Raw genomic sequence first — 24,089 nt, forward strand, 5'->3', positions numbered from 1 at the left:
TCGGAACACGTGTTTACTAACATTTAATAACGAAATGCAAAAATTTTACGATTTTTATGAACATGTGTTCGGGCATCGTGACAAAACATAATATGCATTTTACTTAAAATTTATCAGGATACCTACAATCCCGTTTTTAACAGTAATGCAAATAATTTATACAGATTTTTGGCAATAAAAATAAATAAATAACTAGCAATATTTATTACCAGGAAGTTTTTTACATGTAAATACAAATGTAATGTAATGTTAATACATATGTAATGTAAATACAAATGTAATGTAAATACAAATGTAATGAAAATACAAATGTAATGTAAAAAAAAGTAATTTAAACACAAATGTAATGTAAATACAAATGTAATGTAATGTTAATACATATGTAATGTAAATACAAATGTAATGAAAATACAAATGTAATGTAAAAAAATGTAATGTAAACACAAATGAAATGTAAATATAAATGTAATGAATGTTAATACATATGTAATGTAAATACAAATGTAATGTAAATACAAATCAAACGTATCTACAAATTTAATGTAAATGTCAATGTAAAATTCAAATTAAAATTAAATTCACACAGGAGGGATTTGGAGAAACTGATGGCCTATGTCATCTTTGGGGATGATGTCTGGAAGCCTTTTTGTTGAAAGGAAGGAGTGAATTGGATTTTTCAAGAGACCCATGTTATAGGACGGAGGCAGGCAAATCGTTCCACAGCCGAGCTGTTGAAATCAAGAACTCATGTGATGAATGTCCATGTACAATATATACGGTGCCGAAGGAATCGATGATTGGTTCCTCAGAGCATCTTCTATTGAAATACCTTTGAAACAAGGACAGCATTCTCACCTAACGCCTGCGCTCTAATGATTTTATAGGAGAATCTGTCAAACTGGCCGCCAATTTCTGCACATAGTCGAAAGATTTTCTGGTATTCTGGGGCTCCAGACCAGAGATGTCTGACTATGGCATCTTCAATTGGAATATGTTGGGAAGCTGAGGATAGTATGGATCGGAAGGATATGGGAAAGAGAAAGGTGGGAAAATATCTGGATTTTCCGATCTGGTCATGAAACACGGCTGAAGTCATGTGAAGAAACGTTTTGATTCTGAATGATGGTCTTTTTCACAAGCGATACTGAAAGTATCTACCTACGACTCAGGAACGTGGCTATACACTATTTGAAAATAATAAATTGTGAAGTAACACAAATAAATCAAATTATCTCGCGCACGTCGGGATTTGAGACGACAACTCCCGGATTCATAGACGAGAAATGAAACCACTCAACCACGTAGGCTGCCAAATGGTCGATTTAACACATTGTATGTTAGTTAGGCCAGAGATAAGCTATGGAGCTCGTGAGGACTTTTAGAAGAAAACTTTTATGTTTTCAAAATTGGCTATATCTTTGTAGTTACCCTTCATAAATCAATAAAAGAATGTAACTTGTAAGAAAGCATAGTTTCGGAACAAACGTTCCTTCCTCAGGGCAAAATAAATATTAACTTAACATCACAAAACAATTGGGTTTCACAATATATAACTTGAAGTGTGGTTGTGTTCGTGACTAGGGATTAGTGAAGAGAGTGGGGAGGGGAGGGGATGGAACGTACGATCAAAGGGAACATGTCTTATATGGGACTAAACGATAATATTTTTTGTTTATTTATAATGGACTAATTATTATTAAGGAATTTTATTTATTTCTAATTTTTTAAGTTATCTAATCGTTTTCCTTTATCATTAATAGGAAGAATATTTATACCTCTATTGTTGGCAACGATACGGTTAGCGAAATGGATTCGCTAACCGTATCATTGTCTGATGTCGAAATTACGAGTTGTTTTCCCGATATACAACGAGGTCATTACATATTAGTTTATATATACCTAAATTAGTCAATCTATGGTCCTTGTCTTTAGCTTCCCTCAAAAAATTGTTCCCTTTCACCGTACGTTCCATCCCCGTCCCTCTCCCCCATTCTTTAAGGAGATGCCATACTTAGTAATTCAAAATCATGTGTTTATGGTTTGAAAATTTGGTCGCCTAGAAATGTTTCAGATGCTTTAATAAAATATTGCTAATAGAATATATCTTGGCCTTTGAAATAATCGAGTAGTTTTTAGATAAGTCCTTTTATAAGCCCAGAAAAAAATAATGTAAAGGCCTGCTTTAAAGTTCAAAATCTCCTACTTACGAACCTATTTTCAGTTATGATTTTATTGTATAATGTGTCAAATTAAGTTATTCATAAAATGATCGAAAAAAAATTGAATATTTATGCCTGAACATCCACAAAATAAAATAAAAGGCACTTTTTGTCCATGTTTTTTTCTTGCATAAATCAAAACAGGCGGATGGTGTTAAGCGGGAATTTAAACCTTATAGCCATCTACGTAAGGATTGTTATTGATAGCGGCTCAATTTAAAATACTACACGACGTAGTGCATCGCCTAAAGTTATATATTATGATTACCCATTGTTTTTTAACGTTAAGTTAGTATTTATTTTGCCCTGGGGAAGAAATGTTTGTTCTGAAACAACTATACTATCTATTTTACTTTCCACATTAAGGTGGCTACAAAAAAATTAAAACAAAAACTCCGTCATTTATAATTAAAATTTATCACGCGACCAAAAAATTTAATTCGCGTTAATTCAATGGAATAATTCACACAAAGAACCAATTGGTCAATCAGCGAGATAATATTATTTATAAGTGATTTCTGTTTTTGCGGATCAGCTTTAACTTGACGTAACATTAACAGAAAACATCGAGACGTCGGACCGTACCAATATCTCGACTCTGCATCTTCAAAATTATAGTAATTACACCGAGTGATAATAATCAGGTAAAAAAAATGCTCTAAACATGATCAATATAATGGTTAGAGAGTTTGATAATAATTAGACTGCGAGAAAGCTATTTCTACTGTACGTATATTACGCATTAAGATAATCTTATCATTAGTATTAGCATTGACTCGTACGTTAAACGATTTTAAAAGCTACTTGATTGACCAAAGATAATTTTATTATTGTAATATGTTATCAAAAAACATCTTCGTACAGCGTCGGATCTACAGAAGATGCTGCCGGAACGTTTAACCATTGCAGATAGCTCGACCGTTTTGCATTTCGTCTATCTATAAATTTGTGTGTTACGTTCCGGTTCCGGTTCAAGATGGTGGGTCTTGTCGGATACTAACTTTTTGTCTCGCCAGAGTTCGCATGATGTGGTTCCCGCTACGAGTAATCAATAAATTATGGAACCGGCCTGAAGTACATTGGAAAAAAAATTGTCATTGCAATGGTGATATTTTTTTGGACAAATTGTACAATTCCTTATTAGAAATCAAAAAAGAATGTTAACGTAATATATTTTGGTTTATAATTACTGTCTACTGCTTACATTAAACTAGTTTTAAAATACGCTTCTTCTGATGCCCTCCTCCTATCGAAGGGTGACTATCATCAAGGCAATCTCCATCCTTCTCGTGCCACGTATTTTTCAAATCGACGACTTACAGCGTCTTCCATCAATCTTTCCGTGAAAGGTTCTAGGAATCGCCTAACTTAAAAAAAAGTAAAGCATATAATTTTAAAAAGCGCATATTTGAATGTATTTGTGCAGACCGATGTTGATTCCAATTTTACATATATATATATATAAAATTGTATATATATATATATATATATATATATATATATATAAATCCCGCTACCGATGTGGCGACCTTTCACTTCGCATCCTTTTGACTACCACCGCTTATGGTAGGTTTAGAAACAAAAACGCTGTGAATGTTCACTTATATATAGTTATAGAATAAAGTGATCGTAACAGAATTTGCCATAAATCGTGTTTTAAGGGTATTCATATTTTTGCAAGGTACATACATTTTAGAGTCTTTTGGACACCCTCTCATATTGCTGCCCTTTTGGTAACCGCATATATCTTACGAATATCACAGTACATTACGTTTTTAATAAGGCGTCCGTTCATTACGAACATTTAACGACTTCCGTATATTCCCGTATGCCATACGTTTATATTCCGATGCTTTCAGAATCCTTTTAATTTGGTCTTGATTTGGCACCGGTGTATATCCTATGTATATAACGATACGCTGTCATTGAAAAGACTAGTCCATACAAACAAAGGTTAATTTGACGACATAATACATTAATTTAATTTGCTTGTCTAGAATGATGCAAATTTAATTTTAAAAGAATAGCATTCCGAAAATTCAAAATGGTGGACGATTTTATGATACATTTTATATTAGAAATAACAGAAAATAACGTAATTATCTCCCTTCACGTCTGTCAAAATTGACTATCGATTTTGGCTTGTATTTTAACGAACCGCTTTGGCTCTAGCGTTATGTTTGTCACCAATAAGTATTCTGACTTAGTAGCTGCCTTTCTACGATGGACGACAATTGCGAAAAGGTTTATTTCTTAAAAGAAAGATAATCATTCTCGGATTTCGTAAAACCTATCACTATTTAAAAATCTCCTACTACCGTCATTTTGCGGCAGATGTTGGTTGCTTATTCAGTGATGGAGGACTTAGCCAGCCAATGAAACCAGCCAGGCCTTGACTGGGTGGGAACAAATGGTATTAGCCAAATGAATTGAATTCACTGACAGTGAAACCGTAAGGTTGGTAGAAAAGTAATTATTTTTCTATGCTTAGAAACAACAACGAAATTTTGCCAAATTTCATAGTTAGCGGCGGTCATCTCAAGTCAGGTCTCCAGCGACAAAATGTTTTCAAAACATCCGACAAAAACAAAAAGATTGGGACAGGGCCTATATATCCATCTACATGCATAATATATAAAGATGTTTGGTTTGGCTTTTTATACAAATCTACAGTTTTATTCCGATGTTGATGAAATTTTGCATACTTGACGATAAGAATAAAATAAAAATTACTACCTACATCCGAATTCTAAAAATTGTGTGTAAAGCCCGGCTAATCTAATATAAATATGTTTCAAAATTTTATTTTAAAATCTGGGAACCCTTTTAAAATTAATCTCGCGATAAAGGCAAGATAATCTCTTTATATATCTAAACAACACAAAATCCGCATTAGTAAACTAATCATTTTCTCAACTTGTTTGGCGAACAATAAACTTATCACCGTAAATAAACAAGTTATTGTTTAGATAGAACTGAGTTGGATAAAATTATCACGTAATGGTCATATTATTATTAATTTGATTGATCCCCCTTATATTTATTGGAATCGGTTTCGTCAAAGCTAACAACATCTGACATTAGCGCCCTACCAAATGTTTGTTGGGCGATTGCAATTTTTTCTGATTTTAGATAAAACCATTTCGTTCATTGATATTAGTAATTATCACGAATATTATGTACCTATTTTATGACTCTATTCTACCATTCTAACAAGAAAAAGAGTTGAGTTAGTAATTTCATAAACAATTGATTAAGTAAAGGGACCATCGTCCATATTACATCTACTGTCAATAATCATTTTTCTTTTCATTTAGGACATAATTTTTGTTTTAATTTCCGGCAAATAATCATATTATGATGGTCCGATGCTCTGAAAGGAACCCGCTTGCACAGCGCGGGTGTAAACTGTGCAACCTAAAGTTTAAGTTTAGACTTACGGATTTCAATACTTTTGTTTGTGTGAAAGCACTATGAAATAATACATGATTTTACTTCAATGACAAGCCATAGATTATTAAGATAAATGTAATGATTACATAATATAAGTACTACAATAATATCCTGTTATTATCATATAACGTCATTCGATGTGAATTATGCTGACAAATAATAATATCTTTTGCATTTATTTTGAAAAAAAGTTATCCATCTGTTATATAGTTGGCCATCTTCCTAATATATTTATATCTGTCGCATGATTATTAGCTTTTCTTTAATTTTTTTGTGGTCTCGTGCTCAACAAATTGTTTTATTTATTTTATGTGTAATAACACTTTTTCATAATAATATATGAAAATCACTGAGGATACGTGTTCAAAGAATAGCTGGAATGCTTATAATAATTTCTCTATCATCATAAATAACATGAATCTTCGTAGACTCTACCGGCTACCCAGATTTCAACTTGCCAATTAAATAATATTGTACTATTATATCCATCTTTTACGTATCATATTTTATTTTTTATGTACTTTTTTTACACAGTTATTATTATATTATGTACTTTAAACTTGTCATACTACTTTGCACAACTTACCTATAAAAACGTACCTAAATTTGTAAAAGACTTTATTGTGTGGCATTTAAAAAAAACAACATAAGATGAAATAAATGATCTGTCTTTGAAAAAATATTAATGTCACGTGATATTTTAAGATATAATAAACGAATAATCCTGCCATAAGCTAGTTGTAATTTCAACAAGTCCTGGGGAAGGTTACTTGCTAATTCATCAGTTATGCTAATCCTGAAAATCCTCGAAGGGTGTCGTTGTAAGGATATGCCATAGTATCACCATACCATAGTTTCAGCGCCCATGAGGTGATTTTTCAAAATACGATGCTCTAAATATTATCCAATTATTATTATGCACTCTTAGGACCGGTTGTTTCGGAGAATTTGAATAATTCATCAAATTTCAACGCTCATTTTCAAGTTCTGTGAAAGATTTTTTCAAGTTCTGTTTTTATTTCAGTTTTGTCAAGCAACTAGCCTACAATCATATAGTAACAGAACTTGAATAGGACTTTCACAGAACCCGAAAATGAACGTTGAAATTTGATGAATTGTTCAAATTCTCCGAAACAACCCGTCCTTAGTGTACACTGTTCACACTTAAGCACGTAGGAACTACCTACCTAGTAAAAAAAATATTTTGATTATTTGTAGAGTGTTTGTGAAAAACCACTTCAAGGGCCTAAGATATAACTTATTGCAGGAAAAAAATGTTTACTTTACTTAAACCCATTTTTTACATTGAGGCCCTGAGGAATATAATTTACTTCTGGGCCTGAACATGTCTTTTTGAGGAGAGGAAATACTGTACATGGGTCTTAAAGAGACCCATGATGCATGAGGGAGGAAAAACAGAGGCCGGCAAATCATTCCACAATTACTAAAATAATGTATTGATCAATAGATTAATCAGTAGATATATACACAATGCAATTTGCATACGTAAAATATTTCTCATCTAGAACAATAAACACATTAGGGAATACAGGTAGGTATACGAACCAAGTTTTGAGGTTATTTAGAGTAATTAAATATATATACTGTTTTTAAAATATTATTCAATAGAAAAATTCATATTGCCATGCTATGCTATGCTTGAAAATCTATTCTGCAGTTTGGTATCTTGAACAATTCGTGTCATGATGACGACTACCTACTGCTCAAGTTTTCAGGCACGTAAATGTCAAATAATTCCAAGAGTAATAGGCTATCAAATAGAGATACGCACTACTTTATTAAAACTAAGTATTGCAAGATATGTATGACGATTTTTTCAATTTTTTTCAATGTACCTACCTGCCCAGCTGCCTACCTACCTAATTAGAGTCAACTCTTTCTTCGGATATTTCCTTAACCTCATCTGTATGATTGGAGGTTGGCTGAATGTTTTATACCCGCAGAGGGGAGGTTTTCCTTGAGCAGTTAGAGACAAGAGTTTAAGTTCAAAGTGTCGCTTATGGGTGGATTTATTAAGTCTGAACTGTACGCGGCATTGCACAGTGCTGAAATCCTATACATGAATAGGTACAAAATTAAAAATGGAAACACAAATTGTCGCATAAATAAATAACACTCCAGCAGGTTTGGTGACTAGTGCATGGCGCTAATTAGCAAAGAACTATTTCTCAAAAATAATCTTAGGTAACTATGACAAGGTAATTAGACAATAGTAAAAGTTAGGTTGCTTAACCATTTATTTTACAAAATTCAGAGTTCGAGCATCAGTGTACTTATATTAATATTTGTTTTTTGTATTTAATTTTTGAGTATGGAGGCTACTAACAAAGAATACCCATATTATTAACTAAGACTACCAAAACATTAACCAAGATTAACTTAGATAAACCAAGATAAACTAAGATTAATCAAGTTTAACCGATAATAACCATGATTAAAGGAGATTTTTGTAAACCTCTCGGTTACAAATTATTATAAGCAATATTATTGTAAGAGAAAAAACTTACAAATTGAAAAAGCTCCCGAGAAAAAATACATGTCACCAATGGGACTCGAACCCACGGCCTTCTGATTACCGGTCGGCAGCTCTACCACTGAACTATGGCGGCTTATTTAATACCCACCAAATTAGTCAATTAATCAAGACATATATCTCGACGCCCTTAAGTGGGAGAATTAAGCACTTATAATTCCTTTACCTACAAAAATGAAGTTGGTTTTTTCAGGTAAGAAAAAAATTATAAGCAATAATTTTGCTTGCAGAACACTAAGTACACATTGACTAATTTGGCGGGTATTAAATAAGCCGCCATAGCTCAGAAGTAGAGCTGCTGACCGGTAATCAGAAGGCCGTGGGTTCGAGTCCCATTGGCAGCATGTCACTTTATAGGTGACGTTTCGATAGATAATTTTGCCTTAACTCACTTACGGTAAAAAAAACTTCCAAGTGTAACCGCAGCCTTACAATAATTATTGCTTATAATAATTTGCAATCCTTTGTGCTATGCATAAGCCTTACCTTATAAACATTAAGTTAATTCAAAAGAAAATTAATAACCTCTCTGTTTGCTGTGTTATTTTAATTTTTGTTTGTTGCATTTGTTTATCTAATATAGTTTTATTTTTATTATTACTAACTTTACTTTGTTTTAAAACTTTCTGTGATGTTAATATTGTACTACCTACATGTAAAACCCCTCAGGACGCTTGTACACCCACTTCCAGTTATATTATTTTGTTCTTCTACTTTTTACGTCTATTAGTACATTTTTTAATTGAATACCACACAAGAGTCTCAATCGCTCCCGTCTGGAGTCAGTGAGACTATGGCCTATCCCCAATTGGGGAATGTTGTGAGACTGAAGGTAGGTGAGGGGAATGAGACGAGGAAGAGGAAGGTGGGGAAGTACCAGGATATTCAGTTCTGGTCACCAAACACAGCTAAAGCCATTCCAAGCTAGCTTAACACACTTTAATCGGGAAGGGTAGTTCTTCCCGTTCGCGTTCGGTCGATTGATGCTTAACGTCGGAAGTGTATTTCTACCTTCTGCGCCCGCCTCATTTCAATGGCAGAAAAGAATAAATTATCCGATGTTTTTATATGAATACATATTATAAACCAATCTCTCTGTAAAGGTTCCAACTATACGTACGTAATTATCAAATTGTAATGCAAGTCTTTTTTTAGTATTTATCTTGGAGTCTTTTGTGTACATCGATATTTCAACTAAAATGACCTATATTATTAACACCTGACACTTGATAGGTATTGCGTTTGAAGTACAATGAAATAAGTAATTTAGATAACATATTCTGTTATTATAATAGTTCAATTCCTGTAACGAGAGTTTTTATGTCCCTGGAACTCGAAACAAATCTCTCTATCTCGGTTCCGCACCCACTCAACTACCGAGTGTCTGGCGCATCTAACAAAAGCAGGTATCGGCGAACACAGTAAGGCGGACCATAATAAATATTTACAAGTGCATGGCAGTTTTTAAAAAGCAAATTGTCCTACGGTTGTGTTCCGAGGAGATTATTTTAAATTTCATTTTAAAAAATAACCAATATTATTAGCATGTTCCGATGGTTTTTTGGGTGGCAATTGCACACGTGGTATTTGAATGGGTAATAATGTGTTACTCTGACGATACTAGTGATGTGGCAATTGTTTTTGTTTTTATAATGATTTGGGCTTGGTGAAAATATAATAATTTGTAATTTTATAAAATTGAAACCTAGTTTATACTTTAAAAATTGAACCCTAATGATCCAACAATGATTTTGTTTTCGATTTATTAAGTTGCATTAGAAATAATACTTGGTTTTCGGCTAGAAATTTTATAGCTTGGGTATGCTGAGTTAGTATGTAGAAAATTTTATTAAAATATTTCCATTATTTTCGAAGATATAGCGATTTAAAACAAATTAAAGAAATTCGCACGGGACCTTTATTTTCGCCCATTTTCAGCGGTCTGCCGGCGAAAAAATAACCCGATCAAAGTGTGTTAATAAAACACCAAAACATCATACAAATAAGAATACTGAAGGGGTAAATAAAATCATATAAATAAGTTGCCTTCGTGTGGCGTAGCTGAAATTTTATAAGTACTTGAACCCCGAAACAGCCGTCACAATAATAAATACAAAAATATTTGCAAAACTCAGTTAGGTATCTGTTTTTTCCGGAATGCGACAATTCCTATTCCAAATAGTTTTTGTCATAAGAATTATATTTATTCGTCATTTCTTTTTTAAAAGTAGCATAAAAACATATATTATTTCCTCACATGTTCACAAATAATGTCATAGCCTTATATTGTAAAGTACAGTAATATTTTTGGCATGGTATATTTATAAACACGGTGTCTTACAACTATATTATGAAATTCTAAAATGTTGCATTGTAAATATCATTTTTAGGATTTATTTTTAAGTGTTAGGTAAACTACTTACTGAAACCCTTATCTATTGTCTATCTCAAGTAGGAAAAGCAATAAATCTCCAACATTATATGGCAGCTTAAAATTAGAAGTTTTGAAGTCCCACCCGCTATATCACCGTCCGAACCATAATAAAATTAAATTTGCATCTTCCGAAAAAAATATTTACATTGCTAACGTCATGTTCAATATCTTTTATATTATTATTTCTGTTTTACTCTGTACCCACTTATATTGTACCTACTTTTTATTTTCAACTTATTTTTTTAAAATTGTTTTTTATTTAAATTTATTTAGGAAACTTATAGTCGTACAGTGAAATATAACAATAAACATGAATATGTTATAGACCAATTAAATTCCATGAAATGTTAAAGAAGTACATAATATTATTAAAGATACAGTTTTCGCATGGTTATAGGTACTAATTGAAAATAATAAAACAAACTACGGAAGACAAACTAATCAGTTAATTTATTAATTATTAAATGTGCGAGGAACTTTTGATTTCATCACTGAACACATGATCCTTCCTGAAAGATTCGTAAGTATCTTCGACTCCACACGAAGTAAAGTTCCCTCCACATAATAGTATAATTTTCCCAAAAGTAAAAGTATTTTTAGTTATTAATTATTAATTTAGTGAGTTGCAATTTATTTGATTTCAAGTTGAAAATCTCGTAAGGTATTAGAAGTTTCACACATACGTCCTATTATAGAGTTTTGCGCGTATTTGGATTTACAGTGAGATATTCTAAATAAATCGTTCGATCTGGTGTTTTGCTTGGGGCAACGAAATGCAATCTTTTCTAACAGATATGATGAACGAACAAGACAGTTCACGATTTTGTATAAGAATAAAGCATCATAGATTTTTATGCGTTTATATAAAGCGATAGGGTCAAACCGATGATCACTAAAGCGATACGATAGGTGTTTTATAAATTTGTTTTGGATATTTTCGATACGATCAATATACATATGTTTGATATTGAGGATTCCAAATGACTGCGGCGAACTCAAGTTGTGACCTTACATATGACATATAACATAATTAGGGTGTGTGCTACGGGAAAGGCTTTGCTATGCTTATAATAAAGACCATTTGTTTATAAGCTTTTTCTAAAATATTTTCAATATGATCCTTAAATAAAATTTTAGAATGTAGTATTAGTCCAAGAGATCTGATTGTTTCTACCCATTGTAATGGTACAAGGTTTAATTTGTAAGTATAATTAATTGGACATTACATTTGCTTAAGTTTTGAAATAGTTGATTGTTTTCGCAATATTGTTCAATTTTGTTAATGTCTTCTTGTAACTGGTTGCAGTCATCTACGGAGTCAATGCATTTATATAATTTCATGTCATCCGCGTAAAATAAGAAACAAGAATGACTAATATTACGTTCCATGTCATTTATATGTAAATTAAACAAGTGTTATGTACTAAATTATATACACTTAATATTGTGATCCTGATAAAGTATCCTTGTAAACGTGTATTCATGTAAAAGCCTTCAAGGCGTCAATTAATAAGTAAATAAATAAAAATAAAACTATTTTGTAAAGGGTGGTTATATAAGTACAGTGGAACCTCTCATAACGAGACTAATTCGTTCCAGAATCTTCCTCGTTATGTGAAACACTTGTTGCGAAATAATTTTTCCCATATAAAACAATGTAAAATACAACAATGCGTTCCATACCGAAAAAAAAATCAATTTTTATATTTTTAACATTTATTGAAATAAAATTACATACTAATAAATTGTTAATGAGCCTTACCCTTAGGAGTACAACCTGGAATGCGATTTTGATTTAAAAAAACTATAAAAAGATCGAAAAAACTAGTTTATTACTTGTGAATTTATGACAAATAATTGCAGTACAACCCTAGTATGCTATTTATATTTATGAATTAATAATAAGAATTTTGTTATCCGCCAACTTGTCAATGTAACGGTTTTATTTATTTTTGTTTGTATGATCATTTTGTATTTTACTTTAAATCTGAGATACTTGCCAGTATTACCAGAAGCATTCAGAAAGGTGATTGTATTGTAAAGACAGTTGTTAGGTACATGCGTACCTATTGTTTAGTATTATTGGAGACGCCATGTGAGACTTTGTAGAGAAATTGAAATTAGTTTTTTTTATTTTTTTTTATTTTAATAAATTGAATACAAAGAAGATGATACCACAGAATTAAAATGCTGTAATTTAATAATAAAATATAAAAATAATGGACTGGAGTTCCTTATGGTTGTTTGTTTAATGTTTACCAGTTAATTGTTTTCTTATTTGTACATTTTTCTGCAATGTTATGAAGGGAAAGGAAGGTCTGGGAAGAAAAGGGTATGAGGGGTGTGTAGTAAACTAGGGATTATAGTGGACAGTAGTGATGATTGGTATGAACCCAACCCACCCATTGCGGCGCAAGGCGATGAGCCGAGAGAATCCGGCTGGAGAGGTCACCCCAAATGTCCCCGAACGCTGTTGCTGGGTCCGTTTCGGTCACGAACCGGCACAACAGTTGCCCAACTAGTTGATGAGGCAGCACACCCTCAGTCGTCAGTCTGAGGCTCAGGCCCCGGCATTACCAAGCGTCCCTGACCGCGGTAACCGGTTTTTTGAGGATCCCACCACTTACCCGCCCCGGTATAGGTAACTTATGGTTACCCCTTCAGGGCACTTCAGGGCGGTAACCGGTTGTAAACAGTCATCGCACCCACCACCCAGACCCGGGCAAACATTACCCCATGAAAACAGACACACCTGCTAAATCACGAAACGTAGCCAACCACTTGGTGTGGCCTATGTCAGGGGTGTTGTGTCATTAAATGGTTTCCAGGGAAGTGCTACCCATACCCACCTTCTAAATTTCTATTTGTGCTTTTTAACTTCTATTTAGAACGAGTTGCTTTCATTGTATCGACAGTAATCAATACTGTATGTAAACAAGACATTAAAATGGTTGGTCGCCAAATAAACTCTAAAACGTACAGACGTCAATACTCGGTATTAAATTGAAAATAGATACATTTGAAATAGTAAGACATTCGGGACCACTGGCAAAACATGTGCTGCAACGTCGCAAATAACCAGCCACCGCGAGTTGAAACGAACCGGCAACATTGTTTCCTGTCGCCACTAGCTATGAAATGCAAAAAAACGTACCCTTCACGGTCACCACAACAGGCTAGATATGAAATGCAGAATACGTCGTTTCCAGTCGCCACTAACGGCTAGGAATAAAACGCAGAATACGTCGAACACGGTCGCCATTTTAGTCTAGTTATGAAAGGTCGCCACTTTAGGCTAGATATGAAATGCGGAATACGTCGTACCCAGTCGCCACTAAAGGCTTGTTGTGAAATTAAGAATTCGTCATACCCAGTCGCCACTAAAGGCCAGGAATGAAATGCGGAATACGTGGCTGTGTATATCACCTAGCGCCAAGCTGCCTGGCGACAGACTCCGGAACTTAAATATTCGAAAACGTGCACCCCCAGCCCAATTTGGCGACCAGGACTAATTTCGCTCAGATGCTTGTAACGACATCTATTATTGAACTGTGTAAAAATTTTGAGAAAACAAAGTGGCAACCGTATATCGGTCGCCAAATGTCGGTGGTCGCCACTTTAAATGCATATTTTCCCATGCTGGTCGCCAAATAGGCGGTGTGATATATATATATATATACAATTTTATATATATATATCGGAAGATACAAAAAATAAATATATGTGTTACAGATATTCTAAAAGACTGAATTTAAATTTGGACGCTGAGCACTGAGTGTTGGCGGTAAACGTTGACTGAACAATACCTTTTTTTTTTTTTTTTTTTATTCTAGATAAAAGAAAATTACATTTTCACTTATTTAACTAGAAATAACATATATATTACACATAAATATATTACACACCGATATTATTCACTTTCATTGTTTTGTTGATTGAGCATAAAACTGAACAATTTTTTTTAAATGTACCTATACTTTTTTCATTTTTAATTTCGTCTGGGAGGCAATTATATATGTTGCTTCCCTCGTAACCAATGGATTGCTTGCCATAGTGAGTATATATGGTGTTTAAATGTATTTTATCGTGTTCCGTGTAAAGTGTGTGTGTACTTGGGACGTTTTAATGAGTTCTGTATTTGTATGTATGAGTTTATTATTTATTTTGTAAATAAGGAGACATGTATTATATTCATATATATTTTTTAATTTTAATAGTTTTGTTTCAATATATAATTTTTTTGTTGATGTTCTAGGTTTGAAGTGAAATAGCTTTTTGATTACTTTGTTTTGTGTTACCTGTAGTTCGTTTATATATGTTTCACATGTCTATGTAGCTTTTGAATTTGTAATAAGCCTTATAAAATATATTAAAAATGTTATATGCTTCACAATTCACTACCACTTTTATACTTATTTTCACTCTTATGGTCTCTCCCAATTGGCAAGGCCTCAGATTTTAATAGCTTCCGGCCTCAACAAAGGTAAATCCGCAACTGCTAAAGGTGTAATAAAATCTACCGTAGCGAAAGTTTTAAAGTAAGTGATTACCTGCCATTATTTAGGCTTAAATGCAAAAAAAACACCTTTTTAACAAAGAAAACGAACACCTTTACCTATAACACACGTGAAATGTTTTGGTGAATTAATTTTGCGTTCATATTCGATCAGAATTTCTTTAGTTCAATATTTTCATTTAACCCTTTCAACACCAGAGTTCTTCCATAGGAACATAAAGAAAAAGGCAACATCTATAGATTTTGTTTATATCCTTATATTTACGGAATAAGGGCAGATCCAGTTTCGGTTGTTGTGCTCGGGATTTTGACAGGAATCGTTAAATATGTAAATTAAAATTTAAAAAAATGATTCCTGATGTGGTAGATTTTTTTTACTATTAATATTTAAAGATATGTAAAATATCCTTTTGAGGCATATAATTTTTTATTTTTTTTTATTATTGTTTTAGGTGGTCTAGCATAAAACATGGTCTATATGTGGAAACAAAAGTGCGGTGCCGAAAAGGTTAACAATGAAATGTATTGTGTTACTATGAATGCGGTTAAAAGCTATTAATAAATTTGAACATGCCAACAGAAATTACATTAATGCAAAATATATAATAACTACATTATTAAATAAATCTCCTCCAAAAATATAGCGTCATGTTGCAATAGTGATTAATGGCAATGGTACAAAAGGTGCACTTATTTGATGAAATGATTATTGTTTCGCTCTACTGGAACAATTTCCGTCAAAATTTTCGGAAGTTCCTCATTTTTCATTTCTTTTGCAGTAGTCAGTTAATTTTTTGTACGTAATCTATTAATTGAGTTTTATTTCGGCTATTGCAAACTGATTTAATTGACCATGTAACACCTAAGATATTGTGTTTTTTTAAAGTCTTATTTTGAGATAGATTTATGAAGGTATTTAGAATCGTTTGATATGAGATTAGGAATAAAAAAAAAGTATTTGTAGAATTATTCGACGAAAAAATTCAAATTGTCAGACAGAAGAATTTTCACTGACTTGGTATTTCTATATAAAATTCTAAATGATTTAGTTGATAGTCCGTCATTGCTAGAATTGATAAGCTTCCGGATTCCACAACATAATACTAGAAGTATTATGTTGTGGAATTGTGTAAGAATTCTGGGACTAACTACCATATGTATTCCTCTTTGCTTTTAGAAAAGTAAATTTATCAAACATATAAGTGGTCAAATTTAAATACGAATTAAATGCAATTATTACATACATTCTGCAAAATTTATAACATATATTATACATAGGTACTTACAATTCCGTGCAAATTTCTAGTAAAATTACCGTCCAGAAAGCGCAGCGCATTAATAATGTATTATGTACGTGAATGCACACATTTGCTTAATATTGTAATTAAGTGAGTAATACGCAACAACATCATCGTCAACCTGTAAAATATTAAAAATAGAACATACAAAATATTATAAAATTCATATTAAAATGAAAGTATTTACTAAAAAAACAATACGGAACATAGCAGTGTTATTTACTTATCAAATTCACAAACCATTTTACTAATATCACTATATAGCAAAAGTACCTAATTTTTTTATTTTAGTGTATTTTTTTTTACTATTTTCATTATTTTGACGGCCTCCGTGGTCGAGGGGTAAGGCTTTCGACAACCAAAACAAATTAATTTTATTTGATTAATTTGTGTTATTTCACAAACTTTCTATCTTCGTTTAACGTCACAGCGGTGCTGCAAAGGTCTGTTATCTATGTGAGGATATTGTGTCAGTGCTTTATTAGCAGCAGACACATACCTGAACGGATGACGAACCTCGTGCTGGCACTGTTGGTGGACGCGGTGGACTCTCTCGCTGCAGCAGCTGTAAAGCGCCCCTGAGGTGATATCTCACAATAGCGGCGCTACCCAAATTGTCCAATATTATTATTATTACTAATTTAAAAGATTATATATAGTATATTTGTGGAACGTTCCAGAGGTGAAAGATACTCTCAGTATCGGCCTGGTGTAAGAACACCATTCAGAATTGAAATAATGCTTGAAATGACTTTGGCCGAGTTTGGTGAACAGATCTGAATAGTAAAACTGGTTGAGGGAGACCTTTTGACTTTTTCAGCTGGACTATTTTATACGTCTGTTAATCCTGGACACATTGACCCCCAGATTTCCACCCATCCCTCATATATTTTTCCTTCCCAGAACTTCCTCTCCTTCCTTTCCTGAAAAAGATCCTCCATACAGCATCCCCAAAGATGACATATGTCCTGAGGTAATTTTGTCCTCAGGGCCTAACTGAGACTGGAAAAATTTAATGTCTAGGGCTCAAATGTTGTTGAAACTATTTACTCCAACAGACAGATGTATAAAAAATAATATTGTTAAAAGAGTTTGAGAAATGGTGGTTGGAGCTTAGAGTAATAAATATGCTGTTAAAAATGATGTAATAAGTCCAACTGAGGAGAATGCGGCAATAAAATTTTGTTAGACCTGAGCGGAACATCCAATAAAATAAATCCTTCCTGTAAACAGTATAAACCAATGATGGTCAACGTTTTTAGCTGGATAGATAATTTATCTGTCGATTTGTCTGTGCGCCTCAAGGGGTAAAGTATGTTCAGCTTAATATGGTTAACTTTGCAGTCAGTGGTTTTGCAAGCCAGTTTGTGGTTTTCAAAACATTCTTAGAGCGCAAAAAAGCGCCGTAGTCGATAATTTTATATTTCCGACATCAAACCAATAAATTCTGTCGATTATCATAATCCTGAAAAAAAGTATGAAAGATCATTATAAAACATACTTGAAATTTTGGGCGGCTGATTTCAAACACAAAGACAAAACATTTACATAATGTTTCTTCTTATTTTCTATACAGATTTTGAAAACGTTAAATATTTAATCACAGCACCCGGAATCAGAACGATGGATTGTGTGTAAATGGTGTTATTGCTTGTTTTTTAAGGAGTGTAAAAAGTTTTGGTCGAAGGACCTTGAATTTTAGTGTAATTACCACTACATATAAGACAATAATATGTTGTATGGATAAGGAAGGATTCACCATTAGGAAAAAGGGCACTCGTTTTCTTCCTATTTATCCTCCTCAGGGATCACGAAGCGGTTTTGCACGAGATCGGCTCGGATGTAAAATGATTAGTTTATATTGAGTTATGCGATGCGGGTTATTGTAATAGACTGACTACACAATTTGCGGCGAAAGAATCGGGGAATCGAAGGAGGTAGGACTAGGAACACCAATATTATCTCAGTACAGTGGTCGCATGGGTACGTATGGGTGCATAAGATGTGTGTGTGTGTAAATTAAAGTGTAAAGCGTATTGGCGTAACCAATTGATATTTAAAAAAGAAATATCAAAACTCTCTTATATTTCTTCTAAAACATCGTTACAATTTTTATTTTATAAAACGGAGTTCATCCAAGATATCATACAAGGAAAGCGCTACAGTCAAAAAAAAATACCAGGTTCAAGGTCAAACAAATTAATGCTCTTGATGTTTATCGTTCGAAAAGGTAAACAAAATTTATTAAAGTATGCTTTTGGTATTTTATAAAACGAAAACCTTTAAAATGCAACGAACGTAGATCTCAACACCAAAAAGCGCGAATGTGAATAAAATTTCCACAATAATAATAAAGGTCTAACCGCAAAATTCTGTGTTTTTAATATAAATATATTTTATTCTCGGCTGGCTAAGTCCTCCATGACAACAAAAAAAATATTTTTCGCTTACTGTGGTGGTAGTAGGAGATTTTCAAATATTGTCAGATTATTCTTAACCTAGGAATGTTTGACTTTATTAAAAAAAACTTATTATTGTTAATAATATTATTATAAAACTTAAGTGACTGATTTGAAATTTTAAAGAAAAAATGTTTTCCGCTTTTTGCAATAGAGAACTCCCAATTGTTTTAATATTTTATGTAGCCAAGTGGACAGTACGTAAAGGCTCGTGGGCCGGACGAAATATGCTTGTGGGTCGCGGGCTGTTTATCATGTTGTAAACCTTCTTACGCTTGCTTCACAACGATGGCAATATATACCTAGTTCAACTTGCATTAGAGTTTACATTCACAACTTATGTGTGATCCAGTAATCTTGTATGGTGTCACATACAAATGAAAACAAGAAAGAAAGAGATTTCGTGGAGTATGAAGTATGAAGTAATCCAAAATTTTAGCCAAAATAATGGTACACCTTAACACGCAACAATCACCTAAAAAAACAATTTGGTGAAAGCAAAATGCTGGAAGAAGAAAACTGGTTAACATTTATGTTTTGCTAAAAATCTGTAAAAAACATGACAGAGATATAAATGACCATTTGGACGGCCTCCTTTGGTAGAGAAGTGAGGCTCTCGACTAGCAAGCCGAAGGTTGCCAGTTCAAATCCCGGCGTGCGCAAGTAAATTTAATGTGATTTGGCTCTGTCCACAGCTCTAGTTAGATACTAAACTCTGTAAAATACTCGTTGTTACGATATAACATTATCAGCACCAAACCGTGTACCTTTAATATAAATATCTGTGAATCTCGGCCAGAAGATTAACAATAGTAAAATAATCCTTTCTGTAAACAGTGTAAACCAATGATGGTCAACCTTTTTAGCTGGATAGATAATTTATCGGTCGATTTGTCTGTGCGCCTCAGGGGGTAAGGTATATTCAGCTTGATATGGTTAACTTTACAGTCAGTGGTTTCGCAAGCCTGCTTGTGTTTTTCAAAAAATTCGTAGAGAATAAAAAAATTAGAAGAAAATTTTAATATTTCCGACATAAAAAACTGTCGATAAATTCTGTCGATTTCCATAATCCTGAAAAAAGTATTAAAGATAATTATAAAACATACTTTCAATTTTGGGCAGCTGATTTTAAATACAAAGACAAAAAAATTTAAAAAGCCTTTTCTTATTTTGTGATGCAGATTTTGAAAAAGTTTCATATTTAATCACAGCACCTCATTATTTGTGTTATTTCAGAATTTTCTCATGTAAAATAATATGCAGTAAGTATACTTGCGTCACATACCAGAGTTCAAGATACTGTTAGTATTGCCCTTCTTCAATTAAAGTAAGTATGTGAAATTAGTTTTAATTCAAGTTTTATTTTATGCGTTGTACTAACCAATTGTAAATTTGAATGAAACCAAAACTTGAAGTTTACCCATTAGACTCGTCATGAAAAAACGTGTCCTATAAATATTTAAAAAAAAAACTAAATTTATGGTAATATCTAATTTTTTGGTAAAGGAAACATTATAAATTAATGAAATTGTAGTAAACCATGCTTATGTGAAAAAAATGCAGAAAATTAAACCACGTACCTAAATAATATCTCATACATAATCAATAATAAATTATTTACTTCAGTTGTTGCAAGTTTTGTAATGCACATAAAAATGGGTTAATTTATTCACGTTATTGAAAAATTGGTAGGCATGTAATATTCAGGTCAACCTTGGGTTCATGCAAAAACTTAACCACAGTTTCCAATGCATGTTTTCAGTTAATTTAATGTAAATCATTTAGAGACTTGGCGATCATTCGGCCATACCCACTCGTAATATTTTGACATTTATTTGTAATTCAAACTGTATGTCATGTTTGAAGTTGCTGTTGATGATAGTAAGCAAACATTTTAGAAATCAGGATAAAATTATATGAAATACAATACGTCTTAAATTTTAGTAAAGTATAGTGTAAAATTTTGCGTCAATCATTATTGGCCTAAGAAAATAATTAATGGGTGTCAAACAAATGATATTTAATGCTTGGCTTGAGTCGGTTTCTGATTGCTGAGGATGGTTACCACACTCCAATTTCTATGGTGGACGTTAACTACACTCCTCGCGGTTCTGCGCTGCGTGAAGAGCTAAGGAAACTGACGTATCAGACGCCAGAGATACTTGGTCACTTCAGTGCATTGGTGAACTTCCTCTACTTCTTCTGTCTTCCATTTTCTAGTGTGGATGGCTAGCTCTTCCAGAATGGACACATTTGCGCGTCTGGCTATACATGGAATCCAAAGCATTTTTCTCCAGCGTCACATTTCGTGGATGTCTATCCCCCTCCTTTCTCTGGCTTTGCTAATACCCATACTTTGTGCAGCTGTTATAAAAGTGTTTAATTCAATAGTTTTTTTTCATCTACGAAATTCCTATTTTGCTGATCTTTCTACATATAAACTTTTAAACATATTTACTCTCCTTCAGAATTTCTCCTTTCTTCCTTTAAAAGCCCAGCTCTTCAATATTATCAGAAAGACAAGTTTTTCACCTCCAAACCATTGGTTTTCTTAAAGAGTATCGTTTCAATTCAACACCTGATCAGAACTACGGGAGTCAATCGTAAGCACTAAGATATTATTAGGTATTTTGAAAGTTAAATATTTAAACAATTTCCTAGACGAAAAATGCCTACACTCGTCCACGAAACCCAATAATGAACGAACGAATTTCCTATTTTAATGTTGCGGTCCAATTTGAAAAAGGAACCAAAAGAGCATATAATTACATAATCTTGCCACATTGTTTACCTTTGCAAATGAAGTTTGAACAACTTACGTAAGCGAATAAATTTAGATTAGATATGGTTGTCATTTGAACTTGGTTGTGTTTTCTTAAATGACAACTTTATTTTAAAGAGTTATCAGTTTAAAGTTTTTACCATTGACATTCAAAGGCGACTTATTAAGCCTTCTGTATTCTTAGAAGTAATGAAGGATACCAATTGGGCATATTCAATTATTTACTACATTCTGGCTACAAATTCTCTTTTGAGGTCAGTTTAATAAACCTATTTCTAAAGCGAAAAAAACACAAGAAGCGTTTGCATATAGGTTGAATAAAGAGTGTACTTATTAAAGAACCAATATTCTTAAATCTTAATAAATCTATGTCACAACACAATTTCGACTTGCGTTTTCAGAATCGACAATGTATATTTTGTCGATTGTTTAGGGAGAACAAAAACGTTATAAAACAATTAATATACATATACAATAATCAATAGAACCTTAGATTTATTGTAATAACAAAGGTAATCCATTTTAATCTATACGTTTATTTTTTTATACTTGACATTTTCCAATTTTTTTTTTTATATGATTTATTTTCAAATAAATAGTATATATACAGGGTGTATCGGCACTAACCCGACAAACTTTAACCAGCTATTCCTTAGCACATTTGGAGTAAAAAATGTTATGGGCACTTTGCTGTCCGGTAGCATTTTTTTCAATTAAAAACAAAAAATTTAAAATTTCCACACTACATCACTGTCATTGGCATTGTTTTCGTGTTCAACAGCTGTCATAAGCAAGTATGTCAAAAAGCGTCTTCGCTCTTTCGCACACACTAAATAATAATAGTTAAAAATGAGACGAATGGTGCCGTGCCATTTCGTTGTGATTGTAAAAGTGCGCCAATATAGGTACACACGTGCATTATTCAACGGAATTCGAATAAAATATTTGCCAGATGGGTTTTCAAACTTTGACAAAGGATAAAACAGTGGTGACATGTGTTGAAAATATGAATAGTAAATTTTTTATTAAAAAAAAACGTTACCGGACAGCAAAGTGCACATAAGATTTTTTACTCCAAATATGCTAAGGAATATCTGGTTAAAGTTTGTTAGGTACGTGCCGATACACCCTGTATATATATATATATCGGTGACTACCTTCGAATTTCGTCAATCGAATCACAAATCGAGTCTTAAGGGATATCAGTCTTATTCTTGGTGCAAAGTATTTCATAGTAGAACATGCTTGTGTTGCACATAGTCGTTAATTTTAAATGTAAATCGTAAGAAAGTCGTTGAAGGTAAAATATGCACATTGATTAAATGATCCCTGACTGCTGTAAGTAAATATCTAGAGCGATAAAAACGTTTGTTTTTTTTTTTAATTTTGCAATGGTCCTGTAAAGTAATTTACGGCTAACCTTAAACCAAAGACACTTAACCTCTGAAGCTTCTGATATTTTGTAATGTACTTCTCTTAAATTCTTCGTTCGTTCGTTTCTACTTGCCCATGTTGAGCAAAGAAAATTGTGTAAGGAGAATATATAACACAAATGAGAAATGTAAAAGTCGGGGATGCCCTAAGAAGGCACGGCACGAGCAAGTGAATCAGATACTTGAGTCAAGCCATAGTCAGAATAATAGAAGAGTATACATGAGACGACGTATGAATGTGAATGGGGCAAGGAGTGTCAAGACCAAGTTGTTTGGCGGTTCAACCTCTCTGCCTACGGCCTTACGGTTAGTTAGTTAGTAAGCTAGTTTACTTCTCGTAAGTGAACTGTCAGGGTGCAGATTGTGTGGAAAATATTTGTCGATGTTTTAAAAGTTTCAAAATAAAGAACAAAAATAAAAAAACTGTTTTGAAAGCAGATGAAAAACTTTTAAGATTTTATTACAACAAACGATAATTTAAAATGAAAACTATTAATATTTTAAACGCAAACAATAGTTTTTAATATCGCTTACGGATTGCTTTCATCGTGTAAACTCTAATTAACACGAAACAAAAAAAAAAACAATATTAGACAAAAAAATTATTAATGTCACTGTCTCTTCATTTTTTGTTTTACATTTAAAAGAAATGGAAGCCTAGACAAATACTTAATGTTGTTTGTTAATGTTTATTGTTTCAAAATGAGATAGCATAATTTTTTTTTGAGCCGTGTCTGGCTAGAAGATATATATTTGGTTCTCCAAAAAAAGAATCTGCGGATATATTGTCTGTGAATAATATATCCCAAAATTGCCCAAGGGGTTAAACTATACCTGGACCCACAAAAATATTACGGGTTTTTTAAAAGCTGGACTCTGTAGCAAGATATATTTCAACACTGAATGATGAAATAACTTATGTGAAATAACAAATAATATGG

The 24,089-nt window shown here is 32.7% G+C and overlaps 1 protein-coding gene and 1 non-coding gene across 2 annotated transcripts in view; one reads left to right on the forward strand and one right to left on the reverse strand.

Annotated features, from left to right (window-relative positions):
- The window catches only part of LOC149417624 (uncharacterized), a 149,916-nt gene that overhangs the window by 105,755 nt on the left and 20,072 nt on the right, over positions 1-24,089 (forward strand). The window lies entirely within an intron of this gene.
- On the reverse strand, positions 8,231-8,302 carry TRNAT-GGU (transfer RNA threonine (anticodon GGU)). Its single transcript has one exon. It is a non-coding gene; the product is annotated as a tRNA-Thr (tRNA).

Source organism: Hesperophylax consimilis, chromosome 15 (genome assembly GCF_061612785.1).
Source record: "Hesperophylax consimilis isolate HC1 chromosome 15, BYU_Hcon_1.0, whole genome shotgun sequence".
NCBI lineage: Eukaryota > Metazoa > Arthropoda > Insecta > Trichoptera > Limnephilidae > Hesperophylax > Hesperophylax consimilis.